Source organism: Mustela nigripes, chromosome 10 (genome assembly GCF_022355385.1).
Source record: "Mustela nigripes isolate SB6536 chromosome 10, MUSNIG.SB6536, whole genome shotgun sequence".
Classification (NCBI taxonomy): Eukaryota; Metazoa; Chordata; class Mammalia; order Carnivora; family Mustelidae; genus Mustela; species Mustela nigripes.
In genome coordinates this window covers 14,331,821-14,357,525 of record NC_081566.1, presented here as the reverse complement: position 1 = coordinate 14,357,525, position 25,705 = coordinate 14,331,821, and the positions used below count along the sequence as shown (strand labels likewise).

Genomic DNA, 25,705 nt, shown 5'->3' with positions numbered 1-25,705 from the left:
GCCGAGAGGATTCTGAGATCAGAACTGGGCTCAGAGGGAATGACTGTCCTGATCAACGAGATGTGACAGCAAAGGACATAAAGGGAGTGGAAAGAGGAGCACTCGTGGCAGAAGCTTGCCATCTTGGGTCTACATCAGGGTTCATCAACTGCGGCACTACTGACATTTGGACTAGATAATTCTTTGTTGTGGGGGCCATCCCGGGAGCTGTGGGAAGCTGAGCAGCAACCCTGTCTTCTATGAACCAGATGCCAGTAGCACACTCGCAGTTGTGACAACTGAAACTGTCTCGAGATATTGCCAAGTGTCCCCCAGGGGGTAAAATTGCCCCTGTTTTAAAACCATGGGTCTAACTAATTACCACCAGACTAAATACAGGGAAGCAAATGAGAAAGTTAAAGGGGCTGGAAGGATGCAGAGCTCTGGGGAGGAGGTGAGATCGTGTGGGAAACGTGGCACGTGTGTGATGGCAGAGAAGAACGTCTCGGTCACCCCTGTTGTCTGCTAGGCTGTGTGTTGTGTGCTGTATTTCCATAGTTCCAGGGTCCTGTGCATGGCCAGACCAGGACCCTGTGGGGTACAGCCTGAGATCCCAGCAGGAAGGACTGAAGTCTACTGTAGTTTATCGAGCCCAAGGCCGGGTGGACCTTTGGATCCCATTATTGCTGCAGGTGGAGTGTTCTGTGCTGGAGATTTCAATAAATGAAGACGGTGATGCTCCTTAGAGCTCACTAGAAGGTGGACTGGCTCACATGTGGGGGGACAGGACGTTCCCTGAGTGGCCATGAGAATCCCTGATGAGTAACGGGACCTGGGACCCTAGGAGATGAGGGCCACTAGGATCATAGCCATTATATATCTCCTTTATGGGGGGTTAATTCATCTTACATGTCCTGACTTGATCTGAGCATTGGTAAAGACTGAACAAATGCTAATGTATTGGATAAAGTAAACCGATGGCTTCAGGACACACTCAAAGTGCCCAGCTTAATTCCAGACCCTGTTTCAGTTTATGACACTGAAATAATTCAGCATGGCTCTTCTTGGTGCCATGGAAGGTCTGGGTTTGACTTCGAGCTCTGCCCATTGCTCAGAAGCTCGAGACAAGCTTGAGACCAGCAAGTCATCTCATCTCCTTGACCCTCAGACTGGTGTCTGTACGATGGGGATAGTATTTCTTGCCTAGCAAGGTTGTCACGAGAGGGTATCAATCAGAGGCTGTCTCAGGAATTGGCACAGATCAGGGGGTTAAAGAAAAGGCATTAGTTGCCTTCCTTCTTTATTTCTTTTTAAAAATTTAAAAATATATTTTATTTATTTGACAGAGAGAGCACAAGTGGGGGCAGCAGACGGAGGGAGAAGCAGGCTCCCCACTGAGCAAGGAGCCTGATGCCGGGCTCGATCCCAGGACCCTGGGACCATGACCTGAGCCAAAGGCAGACACTTCGCTGCCCGAGCCATCCGGGTACCCCTAGTTGCCTTCTGTCTTACCCTTCTTCCTCTGAGTCTTGTTGTCCTTCTTCTCCTAAGTTAAGATAGTGGGAAAGGACAAGGACTTCTGGTTTCTGATAAAGGTTTCCTTGAAGCTCCCTTGGATCCCATTCTATCCACTTCCAGGACACTGACAGCTAAGAAAACACACGCAAGCCTCAGGTTGGACTGAAGGTTTGAGTGAGTGAGTGAGTGAGTGAGTATAAACCTGTCTAGTACGTCCCCTGGGCATCTCTTGTACCTGGGAGCATCCTTCGTCATCCCTTTCATGTGTCTATGCTGTGGGCAGGCATGATGTGGGACCGTTTCTCCAATCTGGTGAGTTTCTTCACAGTGAATAAAAAACAAAAGTCATCTCAAGGAACCCAAAGAGAGAAGGTATCTATCATCTCAGTTTCTTCCCAGAAGCTCATTGGATTGAACTGTGAAGACCTCATTATTTAGACGGGAAGGGACTTCGTGGAGGACATGAAGTCTAGCTCATTCTCTTCCCAGATGGGTTCCCCAGAGCCTGGGGCATGGGGGTTCCCCTGACTAACATGACTGTCTTGTTAGAAAGTCCTGAGACCAGAGCTGGGGTTTCTCTGGATCTGAGCATTCAGCCCGAGTCTCCCAGTACCAGCCTCTCTGCATTGACCTGCTTGGCTTCTTCTGCCCTGGACCAAATGACAGTTGTTAATGGGCCCTGCTTTATGGATTTATTCCTTTCTTTCTAAGCAGGCCAGGTTCACACATTTTTTTTTAACACCACTGCAGTCATTTGCAGGCGTCCATCTACTGTGTTCACGTCACAACCTTACCTCTCATCAGGTCTGAGGCACTGGGCAAGTTCCTTAACTATATGAGCTTTGCCTTAGTCAAGGTTGTTCATGGAAACAGACCAATAGGAAACTGTCTACCCAACCATCTACCATCTATTCGTCTTGCTCTCTGTGAAATACATACATATGTATATGTACACATATATAAGAATTGGAATTGGCTCATAAGTCCCCAAATCTGCGGTTGCCAAGCTGGAGACCCAGGAAGAACTGATGTTTTCATTTGCGTCTGAAGGTAGGAAAAAACCTGGTATTCCAGCTCAAAGGCAGTGAGGCTAGAGGATTCCACCTTCCTCGAGGGAGAGTCAGCATTTTTGTTCTGTAAGCACTTCAACTGATTTGATGAGACCCACCCCATTATTGAGGGGCATCTGTTCAGTCTACCAATCAAACATTCATCTCCTCCAGAAACACCCTCACAGACACCCTCAGCATAATGTTTAACCAAATATCTGGGGACCCTGTGGTCCAGTCAAGTGGACGTGTAAGATTAACCATCATAAGCTTCTATCTCCTTCCTCCTTTATAGAATGGGGGTAATAATAGCATGTATGGGGTTAATGAGAACCTTCTCTTGATCTTATGAGTTTATAAAAATAAAAGTTAGTGAATGCCTTTACAGTGTTTCAGTAAGTGCTATTGTTAATGTCATTGTTATGGGAAGCCCTTACAGATGGAGACTAAGTTCCAGAGAGACAGAGGTGCGGGTGCCTGGGAAGGCGGAGAGAGGCAGGGCTTCACGGCTCCGTGACCTGCATCGTCATACACACGGACCCACGCTTGGTTTAATGCGTCGTCATTGCTGTCTCAAAACGCTTAATAATTTTGAAGAAGGGGCCCTGCATTTTCGTTTTGCACTGGACCTTGCCAATCATGTAGCTGGTCCTGGAGTAAGGGATAGAAAATCTTTAAATAATGCCCAGCGAGGTGTTAGTGAGCGGTCTGGGCTTCGCCCCATCTCAGCTTCCCCTCCCTCCCCTGCTGAATTCTGCAGGCATGAAAGCTGCCACAAGACATTCATTTTTAATGACTTGTTATGGGCTTCTTAGCAATATATCTTTGGGTATTAAGGTGTGGAGTCAGAGACTTAAAATGATTGATGTCTTTGCTCCACACAAGGGGTCTCCCACACTTACCTAGTGCCAGATATCCACTGGGGAAATTTATGGGAGCTCTTGGCAGCCTAAGCGGCCATCAAATATTAATCAAAAATATGTAATAACTAATATATACTTAAAGAATTGAAGAAAATTAATATTCAAGGGAAGCATTCAGGGACCCATAAAAATAACAAATGCTAAAGAGACTCAGTCAAGGTTGGCAGGTTCAGAGCTCACCCTGTTCTCAGACTTGCTTGGAGACTCTGGGTTTACTGCCTGATCCTCAGATGCTGAGACGGCAAGAAAGGGGACTTAGTGCTTATTCCATTGGATCTGGACTCCTACCGATGAAAGGAGCGAACTCCTACTACAGGACACTGCATTTCTAGTCCCCAGCCCCCTTTCCTCTGTATTTCCCTCATGTGACACCAACATATCCGATCCACATTCTCTATGGAATTCTCTCCCGGCAGCGCCTTGGAGATAGACTGTGTCTCCTCTCCTTACACGTTTTCAACACCACCTAGAGCAGTGGCTTCCATAAACTATGAAGCTGAACCTTACACTATTTCTACTTGTGTGGGTCAAAAATGGGCAAATGACAATTTGACATGTCTTGATGTTAAAAATCCTCAACCTGGGGGCACCTGGGTAGCTCGGTCGGTTAGGTGTGTCCGACTTTTGGTTTTGGCACAGGTCATGGTCTCAGGGTTGTGAGATCGAGGCTCGCGTCAGGCTCTGTGCTCAGAGTGGAGTCTGCCTGTCCTACTCCCTCCCTCCCTGCACTTCCCCTGCTCCCTCTAGCTCCTACTCTCTCTTTTTCTCTAAATCAATAAACAGAATCCTAAAAAGTAAAATAACAATCCTCACACCGGACCTAGCCTTCCTAGGAGAACTTTTCATCAGAATGAATGGCCTCCTCAGAGCAGGCTGGGAGAACTCCCCTAATGCCCAGTTTCAGTGACTGAAACTTCTGATTATCCCATAGGCAACAGACAACTGTCTAGTCATTTACCGTGGAAGTCTCCTTTTGCCTTTCCTCGGCCAAAATAAAGGGGCCTGAAAGTGAATCTGCTGGGGCATGGGCAAAATAGTTCAGTTCTCCCCCATGGCTGCTTTTGATCGAGAACATCTATAGTCCTTTCTTCTCACCATGTGTTTTGTCTTCAGCTCCTTCTCCCTCTTATCCAGCAGCAGAGCTCAGATGAGCGGGACTGCTTGTGTGCATGGCTTTGCTGATATTGTCCCTGGAGAGGCAGGATGCCCGGCTTCACCAGGGACAAGGGAGACTCTTTAATCCCAGAGAGGAGGGGAGATCGGCAGATCGCCTCTGCTTAGAAGGGAGGGGCCGGTTCTGGTGTTGGACCACCATGGCAGTTGCTGGTCTCTTCTGTTATTATGGAAAATCAGGAGCGGAGCCTGTCACTTGTCATCTGTTCTTCGAGTGTAACCAACTTTTCTTCCGTGGGCCATTTGGTGTGACTGTGAATGATGGCTCTGGCTAAATGACACCATCCTGATGGTGGAGTAAACAGAAGTGATGTTGGAACAGGCGCTTTGGATCCAGCCTGTGTTGTTGGAGAGCCGTAGAGAGGGTCTGGGATGGAGAGGGAGGCGCGGCGTGCCTGGGGCTGAGGTCCTGCGTGTGCCTCCTTTCGTCTCCCTGAGCTAGTGGGGCTTTCAAGCTGGGCTATTGGAGAATGATCCCATATACATTCACTTGGAGTAGATTCCATGTAGAGATGGAGAATGCACATGACATTTCAGCATCATTTAGCCCATTCTCTCATTTCCTAAGCCAGGAGATGAAGGCTCAGGGAGGCCAAGCAGCTTGTCTTTGGTCATATGGCCAGTACTGGCAGAGCGGAGACGAGAGCAGGTTTCCTGCCTCCTGGTCACGGGCCCCTTCCCCTCCATCATGCCCGCAACCCCACACCATATCCTCTGTTCTTCGGTACCACTGTTTAAATAACAACTGCTTCTTTTTTGAGGATTAAAAAAAAAACAACAACAAAACCCTCTGCTACCCCGTTAAATGTATGCACCAGTTGTAAAGCTTAATTTAAAAATATTGAACACTGCCTCAGAAACCAATGATGTACTCTATGTTGGCTAACTGAACACAATAATAATACTAATAAAAGAAATGTTAAAATGAAAAACAATGCATCGAGAGGTAGTATGGAGTGGTAAATAGAACAGTGAGTTTTGGATTTCAGAAATACTAGCCTCCTGTTCTAGCTCGGTCACTTACCTCTGATCTCGGGCTGGTTAATCTCCCCATCTCAGTTTTATCATCCTGGGGCTAAAAATAGTACCTACTTCCAAAGGTTGGTGTGATGTGTAGTTGAGATAATATACATAAAATGCTTGGTGCCTGGGGGGTGCAGTTGGTTAAGCGTCTGCTTTTAGCTCAGGTCATGATCCCAGGGTCCTGGGATCAAGTCCTGAGTCAAGCTCCTTGCTCAGCAGGAAGTCCGCTTCTCCCTCTGCCTGCTGTTCCCTCTGCTCATGTGCGCGCGTGCTCTCTCTCTCTGTCAAATAAATAAATAAATAAATAAATAAATAAATCTTTAAAAAAAATGTACTGAAAATGCTTGGCATTACACAGTCTGGTACATAGTTGGTGCACAATAAATTCAGACTCATTATTATTTGCACACGTTTGTGTGCATATTGTGCACACATGTTTGTGTGCATCTGCGCATGAAGGGAGTGGCAGAGGAGGCCCTCAGAGGTGGGAGCAAATGCAGTTTTGGGGATGGCTGCCTGGATCTGTTTCAGGGTGGCTGTGAAGGTATTTTTTGAGGCATGGCATATGGCCATAACCCTTGTTTTCCAAAGCCATTTACTGTTCCCGCTTCCCGCTCTAAGCAATGATGAAATCTTATCTGTTAACGAGATACACTGTTTCTCATATTTTATGTGTCCTTTCTAACATTCTCTCCCGGGAGTTAGTAAGGGTTCATGGAGATTATTCAGGCAACACACAACGAAGTAGCTTTTGTGTGCATAGATATTTGCTTTGCACATATCTGACACATAATAACTGCTCAGTAAACATCCAGGCTGTTGCTGTTGCCTACCGTGGAGTTGTAGAAGAGGGGAGAGAACAAAATAGAATTTCACAAGCAACTTTTGGTTCTTCTATCTGGACGGCATACAAATCTCCCAAGCGTCCTCGCCACCCATTTGGGAGGAATCGGATGTGTTCTTTCCATTGTACAGATGGAGTAACCGAGAGATTGAAAAGTGACATCACCAACAGGCGGTGACCTAAGGAGTCAGGGCCAGAACCAGGTCTGGAATACAGACTTCCTGGCTCCTGACCCAGGATCCCTTCTGCCATGCAGGCTTCCCCGGGAGGCTGGAGGGACCAGGGAAGTATCTGTTTCAGGGCTCTCTCGATTGCCCTTGGAAGTTTATCATCTCTCAACTGAATGTTGACCAAAAACACACTAATTCCTGAGGAGACTTTACAGGATGTCCTGTGGAGACTCTTCCTCCTTTTTTTTTTTTTTTTTTTTTTTTTTTGTCAGTGCTTTGCTAGAGGATTAAAATTCAGTGGACCCCATTTGTAGGAAGTCTGATAAAATATTCTCATCTCAATCGCAAACAATTTCTCCATCTGCCACTTGGCTGAGAGGATCAGACTCAAACACCCTCACGAGAGGGGAGAGTGATACCAGCAGAGAAGGGTACAGGAAACAGCGAGGTTTTCTGTCTGAACACGATTTCTACCTGGTCTGTTGTCTGATCGAGCTGATTCGTCAGCTGTTCTGCGGCTGGTTTCTCTTCACCAAATTGACCGAATCTGCCTAAAACTCCTTTTGCTTATTATTTAGTTTCTCATAGATGCAGCTCTGTCTAGGCCATGCATGGATGTTCAGAGAAATAACAAATTTGGGGCCGGGCTGTGGACATGGATGGGCTAGGGGAGAAAAAGACTGGAGGACATGTGAAGTGAGGTGAGCAACGCTGATCTGGGAAAATTGATGCAGTTTGCAAAAGCTATGGAAGGAAGTCAATGGAATCTACCCAAGAAGGCATTTATAAGACCTCATATTGGTGAAACAAAATATTTTGGGGTGAATAGGAAATGAAAATTTCCCTTGATTTGAATTGGTGAGGGAAGCATTTCTTCATTCAGCAGTCCTTAGCACACGCCAGGCACTTTGCTGGATCCTGGAGATGTACTGGTGGACAAGAAAGACAAGGAGCCTATCTCTTGGAACTTACTACGTCTTAGCAGGAGAAAGCAACAGGAAAACTGTGACCATGGTTTGTCATGAGTCTTTAGAAGAGAATAAGGAGGTTACGGTGTTGGAGGGTACCAAGGTAGGGAACATGGTACTGTTTCAGATCAAGGAAGCTCTAGAGAAGAGCATTATGGGCAAAGTCATTTCTTTTCTTTTTTATTTTTTTTAAAAATATTTTATTTATTTACTTGACAGAGAGAGATCACAAGTAGGCAGAGAGGCAGGCAGAGAGAGAGGAGGAAGCAGGCTCCCTGCTGAGCGGATAGCCCGATGTGGGGCTCGATCCCAGGACTCTGGGATCATGACCTGAGCCGAAAGCAGAGGCTTTAACCCACTGAGCCACCCAGGCGCCCCATGGGCAAAGTCATTTCAACTGCAAAGATACGAGAAGAGAAATCTTGGCACATTGTAGAAACTACCCAAAAGACCACGTAGTGCGGAGAAAGATGACAAAACTAAAATGGGAATCTAGATGGGAAATGACAGTGGGCAGACTGGCATGTGACAGTAGGATGGAGACAGGTGGATTCATTCAAGATCTTTTGGGTGAAGGGTGGGAGCTGATAGGATTAATGGCCTAGACTGAAGGAGTGGATACGGGAGTCAAAAAAACCGCATGGGTTTCTGGTTTAAGAACTTGGCATGTGGTGGTGCTTCTCACCATGACAGGAAGCACAAAGAGGGAATATAATTGCAAGAAGTGGCATGAAGAATTCCATCTGGGGGCCGCATAATTTGAAGAGAATGTCCAAGTAGACATGCTAAGTATGTATGGATAGATATGTTGGTCTGGTGCTCAAGAAAAACTTTGGGTTGACGACATGCAAACTATTAATTTAGAAAGAAAGAAACAAGTGAACTGTTATATGTATTTAGAGAATGAAGCAATTAATTCAATGAGGGATATATAGATGTCGTTAGGGACATGCCAAGTTCTGCAAAGGCCGTAAGCAAAGGAACAGAGAGCGGATAGGAAAAAAATAGAGAAATGCTTTTCTTTGTATGAAGAAAAGACAAGGTTGATGATTAGTGATATCAGAAGGACTGTATTTCTAAATCCTTCTCCAGGGAAGTTAACTGGGAGAAGGTACCAGAGGAGATCTGCTCTTTCATTAATAACATGAATATTGGGGGCACCTGGATGGTTCAGTGGGTTAAACCTCTGCCTTCAGCTCAGGTCATGATGTCAGAGTCCTGGGATTGAGCCCCCCATCAGGATCTCTGCTCAGCGGGGAGCCTGCTTCCCCCTCTCTCTGCCTGCCTCTCTGCCTACTTGTGACCGCTTCCTCCCTCTCTCTCCCTCTGTCAAATAAATAAATAAAATCTAAAAAAAAAGAAAGAAGACTTTGCAATATAAATGTGACAAGGATCTTAGAGTCATAATATATAAAGAACTTATAAAAATCAACAATAAGAAGACAAAAAGAATGGGCAAAAATCTTGAATAGACATTTCAAAGATCGTGTACAAATAGCAGGAAGGAGATGAAAAGCTGTTAATCATCAGGGAAATATAAATTAAAACCATAGGGAGCTAATATTTGACACACATGAAAATGGCTGAAACCAAATAAGACTGCCAATACCAAATGTGTGTACGTGGAGGAATCAGAACTTCCTTTGATACATTTGTTGGTAGGAATAAAAAATGACAACCACTTTGGAGAAGTATCTGGTAGTTTCTTTAAAAATTGAACATATATCCACTGTAGGACTCAGAAATACTACATTCTAAGTATTTACTCAAGAAAAGTGAAAACGTGAGTGCACAAAATGACTTGTACAAAAATGGTAGCAATCTTAGTCATAATGGCCAAAAGCTGGAAACAGCCCAAATTTCCATCGACAAGAAAATGGATAAACAAATAGCAGTTTTTCCAGACAATGGAATACTATTCAGCAAAACAAAGGAACAAACCACTGATTAATGCAACATCTCAAAAACACTGTTTGGGTGAAAAAAGCCAGACATTAAAAAAAGTACATGGCCTAGGATTCCATTTATATTGTTATAGAACAGAAAAAATTAATCTATAGTCACAGAAATCAGAAAGTGATTGCCTGGTAAGGGGCATAAGGAAATGCCCTGGGGTGATGGAAATGGTCTGTATCTTATTTAAGTGGTAGTTAAAAATTTAAAATTTAAGTTGTAGTTTTGAGTGTATACAACTGCAAAACTCATTGAACCAAATGTTCAAAAAACAATTTTTTTAAAGATTTTATTTATTTATTTGACAGAGAGAAATCACAAGTAGGCAGAGAGGCAGGCAGAGAGAGAGAGAGAGAGAGGGAGAAGCAGGCTCCCCGCTGAGCAGAGAGCCCGATGCGGGGCTCAATCCCAGGACCCTGGGATCATGACCTGAGCTGAAGGCAGAGGCTTAACCCACTGAGCCACCCAGGTGCCCCCCCAAAATTTTAAAAACATTTATTTATTTTATTTGAAAGAAAGAAAGAGAGAATGAGTGGAAGTAGGGGGAGGGGCAGAGGAAGAGAGAGAAGGAGAGAATCTCAAAGAGGTTCCATGCTGAGCACAGAGCCGGAGTTGGGACTCAATCTCATGACCCTGAGATCACAACCTGAGCCAAAATCAGGAGTCAGACTATTAACTGACTCAGCTGCCCATGTGCCCCCACATGTTCAAAATCTTAAGATCTTGCATTTTATTGCATATAACTCATACCTCCATTTAAAAAAATCCAGATAAGTCTAGCTTCAGAGCCTGCATTCCAGAAGTACTTCCCAATTTTAGGGGGAGAACAAGAAGAAACTACATGGGGGAAATTAATTGAAATGAAATGGGTGAATTTAAATTAGCACGGTCAAATGGTCTTGCTTTCTGAGTCATGATGCACATAGTCTCAGCCCACAGTTTCTCAGGTTGATCTGTATTTCTGTGGATATATTGATATTAGATGAATATCACATTGCTGAATTAGAAATGTGAAATTGTTTTTGTGGGTAAAGTTCAGTACAGCCTATATTTATGTGCCACTTACTGAATGCCAGGCCCTGGTTGTACGGTGTTTCCTAGAGTCACCTGTTGGCTGCCCAAGGGATAGGTGTTTTGGCTTCTATTTCCCTGGCTTCCTCCATGGTCTTTTTGCTCTTTTCTTGATTGCCCACAGAATGATGTCTGCACAGAGTGGGTGCTGAGTAAATATTTTGGGAATGAATGGATGAAGAAATGAATGGTGAATACCAAGTGTGTCATAATCTTTAGGCATGTAAGAAGTCAGTGTTTAATTTCTCTGTTTAAGTTAATGTCACTATAGGTGGTTCAGTTGGTTAAATGTCCAACTCTTGATTTCTGCTCAAGTCATGATCTTGGGGTCATGGGATCGAGCTCTGCGTCGGGCTCTGTGCTCAATGGGGAGTCTCCTTAAGATTCTCACTCTTCGGGTTCCCGAGTGGCTCAGTGGGTAAAGCTGCTGCCTTCAGCTTGAGTCATGATCCCGGAGTCCTGGAATCGAGACCTGCATCGGGTTCTTTGCTCAGTGGGGAGCCTGCTTCTCTCTCTGTCTCTCCCTACCACTCTGCCTACTTGTGCTCTCTCTCTGACAAATAAATAAATAAAGTCTTAAAAAAAAAAAAAAAGATTCTCACTCTCCATCTCCTCACCCCTGCTCACGTGAGCACACACACACACACACACACACACACACACACTCTGTAAAAGATAAATAAATGGAAAAGAAATATAATAAATGTCACCACATATTCAACACCAAAAACAAAAACAAAACTCTCATCAGTTTCTTTCTACTCTCTGTGAATTGAGGTAGAACTAATGAAGAAAATACAGAAAATGAAATGGTCTCATTTTCTGTCCCCTTCGGGTACTAAAGGCCAAACCGGTGACAACTGATCTCGTGACTGGACTTTGGATTATTAAAAAATATTTTGCAAGAAATAAGCTTGGCTTATATGACGGCAATGAGATAACCTACTTTGGTAAGAATGACAGCAACAGTTGATATTTCTGAGTGAAAACACCACCAAAACAAGAATCACAAAAAATCCTTCCCAATTTCAAGAGGCAACGGGGTATAGAGGAGGTTGGATTGACCTGCAGATGCCAACAGAGAGAGCCTTTGAGAGATAGGCTTAGTGAGGATCTTTTATCAAAATTTACCAAGTGCCATTATTTTTTACATGGTGTATATGGCCAAATAAAGCACTTAATGATTTTAAGATTTATTTGTTTATTTATTTGACAGAGAGAAATCACAAGTAGTCGGAGAGGCTGGCAGAGAGAGAGAGAGAGAGGGAAGCAGGCTCCCCGCTGAGCAGAGAGCCCGATGCGGGACTCGATCCCAGGACCCTGAGATCATGACCTGAGCCGAAGGCAGCGGCTTAACCCACTGAGCCACCCAGGCGCCCAGCACTTAATGATTTTAAATCTAGAATGTATTTATAGAAATAAAACAGAATTAACCTGAGTCAAATGCTTCATCCTTTGAATGCATCTCTTAATGCTGTGAATTAGCTTAGTGATAAAAGAAAATAAGTTTAAATAAACCATTATGTTGAAAAATAGAATGTAATTGATAATTTATGAGTCAGCGAACCTTAACTTAGAAAAAAAATCTATTCTAATTATATACGTTTGATTTTAGATGGCAGAAGGAAGGTTGTTAAATATTTGGAAATTTTTATATGAAATTAAACTTTATATTCTGATTCTAAGATTTAAAATCCCAGGTAATACATGTTTATTGAATATTTTTGTAAAATTTTAAAATTCACTTATTGCAAATTTAATGAAGAAATGGATGCATTCTATTTATCTCTGTTTTCCCATGAGATTTATGATTTCTTACAAGAGTAACCAGTCTACTATAAAATGGAGAACAAATATTGTCTTGAGGATATAAATAGGATACAGAGTAAGGGTGTGGTGAGAGGGAGAGTTTCAAAAGAGGGAGAATTTGTGGATGCATAGACCTTCACATCTTACACTGTCCAACTGCCATGGAGCCACAAATCTGGTTTTGAGTTTCCTGATGACCAAGTCAAAAAGGGAAACACCACTTAGTGACGAGCTGTATAACACAACTGATATTAACTATATTGACCTTGAGCAAAGACTATTCTTTGTCAAAAGATTTTATTTATTCATGAGAGACAGAGAGAAAGAGAGGCAGAGGAAGAGGGAGAAGCAGGCTCTCCACAAGCAGGGAGCCCGATGTGGGACTTGATCCCAGGACCCCAGGATCACCATCTGAGCCAAAGGCAGAGGCACCCTCAAAGAATATCTTAATTGGGAAAAAAGCCACAAATATTAGGGCTAAAAAAGAAGGGTGTGTGTGTGTGTGTGTATGTGTGTGTGTGTGTGTGTGTGTGTGTGTGTGTTGATTTCAGGAGACTGAATAACAAAATTGACCATATTTTCAACACTCTCCCTTTATTAAGTGTAATAAAGAATTTTGTTCTGAAATGCCAACTTGGAGGAGGTAATGCTATGTCTGAGGAGGGTTAGGACCAATGCAGATGGTCTGGACTTCAAGCTATCTGTCAAGTCCGCCAAAACATGCTTCCCAGTTAAGTCGAGCTGCAAAGAATTGGGGTTTTCTGTGAGGGTATCAGGCAGTGATCAGTCAGCTTTAAACACTGCCTCAGAGAAAGCGTATTAGGAGACTTTAGTGAAAATGGAGAAGCCAGCCCAGGTGGGGCTGGGTAGGAAGTGGCTGATGACCGCAGTGAAGATAAAGTCCTTCCAGACCTGAAAGTCAAGTTGCAGAGGTGACATAGCATCTTGGGGCTTGGCAGTCCAAAGGCTTGACATCACCTTTTACTAGTTGGGTGACATAGTGAAATCTCTGAACCTCTCTTGGGGTCAGTTTCCTCATCTCTGCAATGATCCTGGGGAGGGGAGGGTTTCCCTGCTCCTGATGTTTCTTTCCATGTAGGAGGCGTGGCATGCTGGACCCTGGCTGTCACTCACCTGATTGATACATTTAAGAAAAAGAAACCATCCATGTTTGACTCACCTCTCCCCCTCTCCTTCTTGGGAGCTCTCTGCCTGCCTGTCTGTAAGAAACAGGAGTTTTCTTCTCTCTCTACACTGCAGAGGCCATCTCTCCAGATCAACATGCCCTGTGCCTGGGAGGGCGATTCTGCGTAGTTCTGCGGTGCTCATGCTGAGCAGGGTCCTTCCACTCGGCCTTTACTGGAGGTGAAGATTTTATTTTGGCCTCCATCTGACACTCTTGTTTTAGTTATCAATTTGCTCAGATCTCAGGTAGAGAGAGGTGCTCTTTACTGGCCCCCTCCAGAGACCCCAGCATGGTTGACTAATATTTATTTTTTTTGAACATGTATATGTTAATATATAAATATAAAAATATAAAATATATAAAAATATAAAAAATAAATTTATTTTATTTTTTAACATGTGTATGTTTTTAAAAATTAAAAAATATATATATATGAGGAGTGAGAGAGAGAACAAGCAGGGGAGGGGCAGAGAGAGAGGGAGAGAAGTGAGAGAGAGAAAGAGAGAGAGAAGCTTAAGCAGGCTCTATGCTCAGCATGGAGCCCGACACAGGGTTTAATCCCACGACCCTGAGATCATGAGCTGAGCTGAAGCCGAGAGTTGGATGCTTAACCAACAGAGCCACCCAGGTGTCCCAGGGTTGGTTCATTTTTAATCATACCCATGTCATATTGAGTGTGAGGACTGAACGAGATAATGGCACAGCAGTGGTATGGCGTGCAGAGGCTGGGGTAGAGAGACACTGTTGGGTATTCCTATCTCGGCTGTTTTCCCCAGATCCCTTTAGTCTGGAGGTATCCTGAATAACACCAGTCGGCAGCACCCATCCGAAGACACTGCACGGGGAGCGATGGAGTCTTGGGCATTTTCCCACGAAATCCTTACATCCTGTTTTGAGGTGCCTGGAGACATCTGACAAGTGCTCTTCTTGAACAGCTGTCTTTCTGGGGCTGCCTACAGTGTCTCGCTCCTCGGAGTGACCCCATCTGTCTTAGCTGCAGATGTGGTTTCTCTCTCAAGGTCCTTTCCAACACCAACGTCAAGCCAAATCCTTATGAGGTGAAAAAGTCTCATTGGCCTCAGGGTGAAAAATATGGGGTCTCTAGAAGCAGGTGCCAAATTAATAAATACCAGGAGTGGCCCAGTGTTCAAGGTCCTATCGGACTCCTGTGTGGGGTATGGAGGACAGTGTAGAAGGCTCCCTTGGGCAGCTCTTGTTGTTGAAGAACAGCGCTGACACAAACACCATTTCTGGAACCGTGGTTTCCCAGTGTGGCTTCACATGCCTTCTCCATCTGCTCCAGAAGCATTACTCTGGGCATTGTGACAGGAGGCCTCCAGAAGAAAAGGGAGAACAAAAAAGTGCATTTTTTATCGTCTCCAAATACCGACAGCTCAGGGATATGAATGAAGAACACTTATCTTGTGACCTTTCAGGCCTCATTGTAGGAGAAGGACAGGAAAAACAAAACAAAACAAAACCAAAACCCAACTATTAAACCAAACACAAAAGGCACCATCTTGTTTCTTTTCTCTCCTTGTTGGCTCTTTATTTTAAAGGGAAGAAAAAAGAAATCTGGTATTTAAACCAACCTGTTGACAGACGGTTTGCTTTTATTTGATTTACACTTCATTTGCATGAATAAAAAGTACAGGGACAGTGTTGTGACTCAACAGTGCTATAGAAATGATCGAGAGGGGACTCGATCATTGGCTTCTTTGTCACAGGGCAATTAGATCTGCTTTCCGTCACCACATGTCATTTAAAACACAGCTATGGAGATTGATAGAAAATACAGATTCCTTCCCTTCAGGGCATGCTGAGTCAACTACAGACTGTAGGTAAAATTTACCAGATCCCAAAATGAAAAGGAAAGTGACTGCTAGATAATTAGTGTCTACTCAGTGAAGGACAAAGGGGGAGGGTGCCATTACTGTCTATCAACCAGAGGAAGAATAGTGCTTTCCTTCTCCCAAAGGAAGCTCGTCCTGTCTTGCCACTTTCCCATGGAAAGGACACGGGAACTTTGTGGAATTCACCTGATGATGCAAGTGATTCTTCCCCACAGCCTCTGCCTGGGTTCCGGTCGGGGTTCTGGCTCAAGGCCAGCCCCAAGTGTAACCGGGTTATTAAGATTTAACAGGCATTCGTGATTAGGGTTGCTTTTGGCAGTATTTGGTCTGCATCTGTCCTCTGGCCTGTGGGTTTCCAGTAGAGCCACATTTTCATTCTATGGGTATTTATATTTTAACAGGGATTGAAACCTTGGCTTTTTCTGAGAGTAAGCGTTCAGGAATCTCTAGGACTATGGGTGGAGAAAGGTTCGAGGCAGGGGAGACAGGTCTACTTAGAAGCTGCTGATGTCCCACGTCACTTAGATAATTTCCTAGCTTTCCAGAGACCAGAGATGTATGTTCCTGATGAGAAAAGTGGCTGGATTTCAAGTTGGATTAGTAATATTTGTTGGGGTAGGAATTTGGTTGCATGTAACAGAAACTCAAAATGATAATGCCTTCAACTGGGTGCACATCTTTCCCATGGAAGAATCTGGAAGAAGGTGCCCTATTGTTCATACGGCAGGCAGCTTTGCTCCTTGAGATTGCAGAGGCCAGGGCTCATGCTAACTTTTTGCTTTGTCTCCCTAGGGTATACCCCATCTCTTCTTGATCTAGGTCACTCACCACCATATTCTCTTCCTGCATTAGAAAAGTTGAGCTTCCTGAAGCCAGCAGCACGCCGCCCCGTGGGAGCTAGGCTGTGCGCAGACACCTTAGCCCCGCCAGTCACATGCCCCCTCTCCCAGGCTCAGATTCTGGAAGGAAGGTGAAAAGACAGTGCGATACTCAAGCCCGTGGCATTGGAGGTGTGGATAGCAGTGTCCACTGTGACATGTGGCGCAGGCGTTCTCCCCACCTGGGTCTTCAAGCATGATTTTGCCCATGGTCCAGGCTGTCTGAGCTGCTCTGGTCCTTACATATTTTCTTAGCTGATTCTTCAGGCATTCTGGTGAGTCGAGGAAATACTTTCAATAGATTCCTTCCCTGGGTGGCAATTTGCAGACGCTCTCTAGCCAGAGGTGGTGTCCTCCAGTGGCTACTTGTATGTGGGAGGTAAAGCCACATACAAGGGAGCAAGAATATTTACCACTTGCCATGTGCAAAGGGAAAAGAAATAATAAAGCCAAGCATTACAGAGCACTTTATCTAGGTTATCTCCTAACTCCCCAGCCAAGCCTTGAGGACATACCATTAGAGCCATCCTCACTTTACCCATGGAAAGCTGAGTTCTGAACCTGGGGAGTCTGTCTCTACGGCCTATTTCCTAGACCGTCATGCCGAAAACCCAGTCTGAGTCCAAATCGGAGATTGCCTTCAAGGCCTGTACCAGCCGTCAGCTCCCTCCACAAAATGACACCCTTCATCAACCTTGCCTTGGGTCCCTGATGGTCCTTCTGTGTTTTTTTGAGTTTTACCCAATACCGTGTCTACTCCCTGGCCCACAGCATCAGGCATTTCTTTTTTAAAATTTTTTTAATTTTTTTTTTTAAGATTTTATTTATTTGACAGACAGAGATCACAAGTAGGCAGAGAGGGAGACAGAGAGAGAGGAGGAAGCAGGCTCCCCGCTGAGCAGAGAGCCCGATGTGGGGCTCGATCCCAGGACCCCGGGATCATGACCTGAGCCCAAGGCAGAGGCTTTAATCCACTGAGCCACCGAGGTGCCCCGCATCAGGCATTTCTTTTCACGTCATCCTAGAATGACTCTGTAGCTCTCTGTCCCCCCCTTTACCTCTATCGTAAGCCGCTCGAGGATTCTCTTCCTGACTTTGCCACTCACTAGGAGACGGTCACAGGCTACATACTTGGAGAATGTCAGTATGACCTCGAAGTGTTGCTGTGGGCCGGGGTGGTCTTCAAGATGCTGCCTTTGACAAGTGCTTCATCACGAGGGGGCTGACTAATCAGAACAACCAATGGCTATAAGTATCTGGGGTCTGTGTACCATGCAAACAACTGAACTTGAGCTCTGCTTGTAAAAAGAGTGACAGATGAACTTCCCTGTACATTGTACAGCATGACAAACATCCCAGGCATTTTTATTTTGTCCGCCATGTCTTGTTAGCTGCCACAAAGCCTAACCTAGCCTAGCCTAGCCTCTGTATTTGGTAGGTCCTTGATATGGCTCTGAATTAATGGCTGAATGATTGGTTTAATCACCGTGGACCCACTCCCCCGACCTCCCACAGGTAGAGTAGCAAAACCAGTAATTCCCTATTTTGGTTGAATAATGATACCAGAGATCATCTCTTTGATGACTGGGTAGGGAGGAGGTCATGAGCTTTTCAAACAGTTCTCCCCCTGGACTTCACTTTGATTCACTGATTCGAACAGAGAGTGATAATGGACCATGCCGTGCCTTCGGAGCGGTGGAGATGGGGGCCTTGAAATCAAATGAGAGGAGCCTATGAGGCTAGTATAGTTTCGGCTTCCCCAGGTCACCTGGTTCAGGGGAGGAGGTCAGCACCCCACCCTGCTGCAGGGCTGGTCCGGCGGGACTCTGGCTGTCAATTCTTCAGCGATGGCAGCCGCGCTCCCAGGATGGCCCAGTGGGTCGGCCTCGGTTGTCCCAGAGCCCACCCACCTGCCTGGCGCTCTGGGCCTGTTGCTGAACGTTCTTTTCTTCCTTCTGTTCCGTCTTCCATGGCTCTCACGCCGACAGCTGCAGGAACACATGGAGACTGCTTGGCAGCTGCTAGGCACAGATGCTGGGCTCTGCAGTGCACTGTTCCCTCCTCTGCTGCCTGTTTCTGAGTGTTTCTCTGGGTGCCTGGATGTCTCCGCTCTGCGTGGGGGCACGGTGTGTTTCGAGGTGCTGGTGGGGTTTCAAACCTTGGGGGATTGGCTCTGCGGGCAGGATGGTTGGGTCCTGACGACTGTCTTTGCCTTTTTTGCACCCAGCATCAGTTCTCAAGTGTTCTCTATGCCTGAGAATGGTTTCAAGCTGGCCTGGAGGAAAATAACGTTGGGGTGGCTTTTTTCTCCCCACCCGCGGAACACCTGCTTCATCAAGGCCTTGATTATTTCCCGGTTGTTTTCCTGCAGGAGTCTCCTGGGCTAACTGGCTCCTTTGCCTCCGACTTGCCCCTTTTCTTCCTTCCTGGCTTTCCTTTCCACGGCGCTACAAGGGTGATGTCCCCATAACTAAATCTGATTGCATCTCTCTCTCTCTCTTTAAATCCTCATAGCTGGCAAGATAAAATATGAACTTAGTGTATCCAGAAGGCCCTTTGTGACTCATCTCTGCTGTAGCAGCATCTATTTTGACCAGAACAAATCAGCTGTTTTTTAAACTTGGTCTTGGCACTTGGGTTCTCCAGGCTTAGCAATTCCTTCCTTCTTCTTCTTATCTGTCCCCTCTGTCTGAGCCAGAGAGATTTCCAGGTGTAGCCTCTCCCTTGGCCTGATCCTTGGTGGGCCAGACTGGAGACGATTGCCACCTGAGCCATCTCCATTTGGAAACACTCATTCAGGCAAAGCTGCTGATGAAGAATACTTCTTGCCACCAGATGCTGGGACCCAAATATGAATAGGAGAGACGGCACCAGCCCCCAAGGAGTTAGTCAACTATTGGACAGATGAATGAGAAAGCACACAATTAAACTATGGAATGAAATGGGCTTGATGATAGAGGTGAGTATAGGATGTTACAGGCATTAGATGCCCCCCCCCCCTTTGTGCCCCTGTACTGTTTCTTAACCGCCTTTACTAGCCCTACAACACAGTTGACCATTGAACAACATGGCGCCCGGTTAGGGGTGCCAACCTAACAGACACAAATCTGCATATAACTTTTGACTCTCCTCAAACTTAAGCACTAAGAGCCTGCTCTTGCCTGGAAGCCTTACTGATAACAAAAACAGGTGGTTAACAGAGCTTTTGTGTATGTTTTGTATCCTGCATTCTTGCAAAAAAAAAGTAGACTAGAGAAAAGAAATTGTTATTAAGAAGATCACAAGGAAGAGAAAATACATTTATAGGACGGCACCGCGTTTATCCAAGAAAACCCACATTGCAAGCGTCCCTGTGAAGTTCAGACCAATGTTCTCCAAGGGTCACCTGTCCCGTAATCATGCACTTTCAGTTTGTCTCCCCAACAATCGGAGTTTCTTGAAGGCAGAGGCTGTTCTTCTTTAAATTACGCCCCTCACGGTCACCCAGTGCCCAGCACAGAACTCAAGAAATGCCTGTTGGACAGTGGCACATGCATATTTATGTCCACACACAGATGTTTCTGCAGGAGACCCTTTGTTTCAAGGCCACTGTGTGCCTGTCGGGGTCGGCAGCCGCCCCAAGGAAGTATCCTGGACTCCTTTTGGGTTGAAGGATCTGGGAAAGAAGACGTGGGAAGTTAGAGGGCTTGAAGGTTCTGGAAATTCTCTACCTTGTTATGGAAAATGAAAATCTTCTCTTTCTATAAGGTCCTTGGTCCCGGGAATGCAGAGCTGGGGTCATTCTACTTGGTTCTCATCTTTGCCCTCTCCCTTGAGAATGCTTCTCCTCGGCTTTACTTTTCTTCTGCCTCTAGACAGAGAAAGCATTCATTAGAGAAAAATTGAATGTGGTTTACAAGTATTACTTATATACATTTGAAATGAATTAATGTTGAGAAACTGACAAGTGAGAAGGAAAAACAAAACCTTGAGCAATCCCACCATCCAGAGCTGCCCAATGCGTTACCGTTCGTGTGTTGGTGCACTTTCCCAGACTTTGGTCTACGTGTATGTGCAGACAAGTGTTTGGATAAAGACTCTGGATTTGGGCTGCCTGACTCGGAAGCCAGTCACTTTTTTAGACAATGTGTAACAGCTTGCGTTCTGGTCAAACCACCAAAGACATTAACTGGTTTTGTTATTACAAAGAGTATCATATTATATGGCCTACGGGATCTGCTTTTCTCATTTATAACATCCTGCTGTGTATTATAACATTTTTCTATGTCATGAAACCTTACATTATTCCTATAATAGCAATACAGTATTTCATTGAATGGATACCGCACTTTATTTAATAATCTCCCTGTGCTAGGTATTAGGTAGTTTCTATTCTTTTTTTTTTTTTTTTTTTTTTTTGTATTTTAAAGACCAGCTTGATGAAAATCCCTATGTACATGTCTCTATGCACTTACCTGAGTATTCCATTAAGACAGACTTAGAAGTGGACTCACAGACTTTCAGAGTGGACTGTAGACCTGCCTCCTGTGAGGGTTATCCCACGTGCTGTGGGCGAGAACCTTGCCTCCACACTCCCATCTGGACCAAGACTGAGCTTTTAAATTCTCTCGAAACTTTGCCCAGTAGGGCAAAACTGGCATCATGTCATTTCTATGTGCATTTCTTTAACTTCCAGTGACGCTGACTTTATGTATATACACTTTATGGGCTATTAGTTTTCTTCTTTCCTGAGTTGCCTTTTTGTGTCATCTAAAGCCTCCGCACTCTGACTTTGATGAGATGATTGTGAATGTTGCTAAAATTGGATCGCTTTTCTCCGTGGAAGACCCGGACCCACGGTAGCTCTGTAAGGTGATGGTTTCAAGGGCCATGTGCTCAACCTCCTCTGCCATGTCTTGGCATTTTCCACTAAAAACGTCTAACAAGTTATAAATTTTCTGCACTTTGCCAGGAACATGGTTTTAATACTAATGAACACTTTTTTGTACATCTCAGGGACAGCAACGGCCACTTTGGCAGACTGTGAAGTGCTAAGTGATATCTGGTTGTGTGCATGGATACATGGCCTGGTGCGTTCCTGAGTTTTCCTCTGTGACAGGTGTTGGGATAGCTGAGTACACGTGTGTCTGTCTGCGTATGTCTGGGTCTTGAACTGAGGTCGGAAAACAGTGTATGCATTTTGGGGGTCTCTGTGAACTTGCCAGGTACCTTTGTGTGCTCACCACCTGAATCTATCTCCTAAGGGATCTTTAGTTCAAAATTTTCTTCTTTCAGGAAGACCGCCTTGATTAACCACCTGTCCTCGGGTTAGTTCTCTTTCAACTTCCTGAGCACATGCCTTTCACATCGAAACTTGCTAATGCATTGCTAAAAGTGTGCCCTCGAAGTAATTCATATGGATTAGTTCTCCCACCGAGAACCTTTGCCTGTGACTGTGTTGAAGTGAGACTCCGGGCGTTACCACATCCCCTCAAGACAGACCTACCCCGCAGAGCATCAATGAGTAATAGAAAACCGGATGTGACTTATGGGGAGATGAAAGAGAATGCTACATGATACAACACCCAGCACTAGATGAAGACTGAGATTTTCATCTTCTCTTGGTAGCGTTCCTCTTTGGTCATGGACCTCTGCGTCTCCTTCCCCATTCTCTGAAACTCTCCCCGAAGTGACCACTGCCTATGTCCTCCTTTTCTTCTCAAGAGACATTCAGCTTTCTTCTGAGTTTCTTAGTCAAAGACATCAAAGGATCCTTATGCTCAGGAAAGCCAGCATCTTCTCAACAAAAGTGAATCTCTTTCTGTGGACAATGTGCTGCTAAAAAATAAAAAATTAAAAAAAAATAAGGTTTTCTCTAAGTTGTTTCACCAAATACATACCATAACGATTTGTTTTGACCCTTCCACCATTTTGATGACCAGGAACATTGCCTTCCAACCAGTATGTGTCTTGTCTCAGCCTTCATTCAGTGCTTCCTCCAAGGCCTGTGTTGCCTGTGCTCTTCATAGATGGGTGCCCACCAGTAGGGAATATCTTGTCCATTTTCATTACTTGGCACAACACATGGAACTTAGAAGGGACACGAATATATGGGCAAGTGAACGGTGCAGGCTGGGTCTGTGTGCATAATGATGCAGTGAGGCAGTTGCTGTGACTCGCGGGCCCCCAGCTCCACTGGGGCACCCACTGCCATCCGGGCCTTGGGTGTCTGCTCTGCAAGGCTCAGCTGTTCGCTTCCTTCTACTTCTCCTTTTTCCTGTAGTGGGCTGGCATCATCTTCTTCTCTAATTCCTTTCGTGTCTTCCTTTACAAAGGGCTGGGCCAATGCATGAGGGGATTTCAGAGATCTGTTTCCCAGACTATGACTGTCATGGCAGCTCACCTCCTATCTCCACCGTCAGTAATATGGTCCCCCCAGCCTCTCCTACATGGGACAGGAATTACCTGGGGTCTGCTTCTGAGGCCCCTCCTGCTCCTCCCCATTTCTCCATAGGCCTCTTTCGACAACACTCAGGTCCAGAGGAGGAAGGCATCGGGAGACAAAAGTAGAGATGTGCTGATTACATAAAGGGCAGAAAGGTCCGGATAGGGATGTGGGAAGGAAAAGAGGATTCCCCGGGGAAGAAAGGTAGGTCTGTTATACCTGGAAATAAAGACAACCGGATGACGGGGTCAAATCAATCTCTTGGATTCTGTGCCATGGCATTTCCTCATAACTTCCCTGTTATTTTTTGGAGACACACAGAATGGAAAATGCCAAGCAAGGGTGACATGGTGGGAAGCAACTGGGAGCCAGAAAAGAATTTCAGGATTCTTTTTCTTCTACACCTAAGGGAGTCTAGAGATCCACCTAGAAGATGGGGCCCAGCCCCCAGATAAAGACTCAATCTAAAACCCCTGCAGATAAAGAATATCTCTTGGCCACTTCTCACTCAGGAGACCCCGTGCTTTGCTTTTCTTCTACCTCTTCACCAATGGTGATGTTTCCTAGGGTTAGTGGTCATGCATGAATGCTAAATGAAGATTGAGTTTTTCTTTTACAACAGTTTTTAATGACTACAGATGTTTTTGTCATCTTCTTCGAGGGCCTCTGGCTGTAGGCATTGCAAGCCTAGCACATTTGCTCTTGCCTGAATCAAACACATCCTGTACCTCTTCACCCTAAACCCATGCTTTTTAAAAAAATGTATTTGATTGAGGCAAGAACCCTTGACATGAGATCTACTCTCTTAGCAAATTTTTAAGTATTCAACACAGTATTGTTAACTACAGGTTTGATGTTGTACAGCAGAACTCTAGGGCTTGTTATTTTAACTGATACTTGATGCAGGCTTGTTGTAACCCTCTACTTCCCCCTAGCCTGGTGACCACCGTGCCACTCTTTGATTCTACGAATTGGCCCATCTTAGAGACCTCATATGTGAGAAACCATCATAAAAGATGAATCATCATTTGGCCTTCTGTTCACTTAGCCAGTGTCTTCAAGGTTCTCAAATCCATGCCTGGGAGCCCGTGTCCTTTCTTTTGTGGCAGGATATAGGACAGAACTCAGACTCCTTGCACACCTCTTCTTTGTTCATATTCTAGCCCCTTCCCGATAATTTGCTGACCTCCTAGACCCTGAAGCCCTATTCCCCGAACCCATGGTAATTCCCTAATCTTTTCCCTGTGGCCCGCCACCCCCGGCCCTACTTCCAGCCTGCCTGGCTCTCCGAACTGCACCTGCTCCTGGAAGCTTGCCTGCCTCCTCCCCGCCCAGCTCTCCTGCCTCTCCAGGCACCCAACCTACACCCCAGCTGCCCAGGCCTGCCCCGCTGAGGCCCCTGCCTGGCAGGATATGGTGCCTCTGAAGACTAAAAATAGGACTCGTATAAAAGAACGGTGGGACCCAAATAAAGTCCGAGGCAGGAAATATAATGATCCTCTGAAAATATGATTCTGGTGCTTCCACGGGAGCCCTGTTTCTGCTTCAAAGCATGTGAACTATCTTTATTTTGCATTCAAACTATCTTTCGGGGCCAGGTTTCCTTCATAACACAGCTTATTGCAAAACGGATCTGAAGCCCTAGGGAGTTTATCTCTAGTTAGGTGTTGTTGTTTTTTTCTTTCCAGTAACTGTGGGTCGGAGGCATTCCAGCCATTATTAACTAAAGGACTACTCTGTTTTATGACATCTAATCAGGTGGATGTCCCACTGGGAGAACAGATTGTGTCCCTTTTTTCCCCTCTGAACTGAGGAGATAAAGAGATAAAACTCGTAGTTGTTTTATTTATTTATTTTTTAAAAAATCAACAGCAGAGTCCCCCGTGAGATCTTCGTGTGAGCCTGTCATGCATGCGAGCCCGGGTTTAACGGGGAAACCTAAGGGCTGGTAAGTGGGACATTTTGTCCTGCCAGTGGCTGTGCTTGGTCCCGTCTCTCCTGGAAGCACCTCTGAAGACCACTCATGTCTTGAAGTAGGATTACCTTTTATTTGTCTTGAGACTTCCTCCTTCAAACCAGGAGATGTCTCGTGGTTTTAGAGCTTTGGGATTTGCCAACAAACCTGTTTTCACTCTGTTGGCACTTTTCACGATGGTGTAAGTTCTCCTCATTGTCCCTCGGGGGCTGCTTCTGTGGGCATCAGCAGGTCTCATTCCTTCAGGCTGGGCTTGCACAAAGGTCCCTCCATCCCCATGATCCTTTGAGGTCTATCGGAATGCCTTCTGTCTACTGGGATTTCCATATGTCCATCTGTGCCTGTCTTGTCTTCCTTCATTGCACATCCCTGGAGGCCAGGCAGCCCTTTCCTGGTGGTATCTATCTCAGCCTCATGGGGAATAGGGCTCCAGGGTCTAGGAGGCCAGCAAATTATCAGGAAGGGGCTAGAATATGAACAAAGAGGTGGGCCATTTGGTATCTCAGTCTGCCATGATGCCATGTCTCAATAAGCACTTTGAAATGGATTTTGGTGAGCAATTTATAGTTCGACTCCACGGCAAGTTAGTCAGTTTTAATAACTGGCTCTTCAGACCTCAGGGCTCAAGAAACTTCTAGGAAGAGACTCCAGCTCTATCCAAGCTCTGGTGGAAGAGTAGGAGAAAGACTTCTGAGTGAGATTTAAGAGGGTCAGGAAGGTACACCATTCATAGCTCTTTGATTTAAGGTATATCCTTTGATAGAAGGTGGGCCCACCTGGTGTACTGGCTCTGGGGCTGGACCACCTGGCTAGAATCACGGGCTCTGCCATTTCCTAGAAGTGTGACTCGACCTCTCTGCGCTCAGTTTTCCTGCTTGTCAAATAGGGATTCCAAGAGCACCTGCCCTC

At 45.3% G+C, this 25,705-nt stretch overlaps 1 pseudogene; it reads left to right on the top strand.

Moving 5' to 3' along the window:
- Positions 1-25,705, top strand: part of LOC132026323 (uncharacterized) — a 130,288-nt pseudogene that overhangs the window by 44,276 nt on the left and 60,307 nt on the right.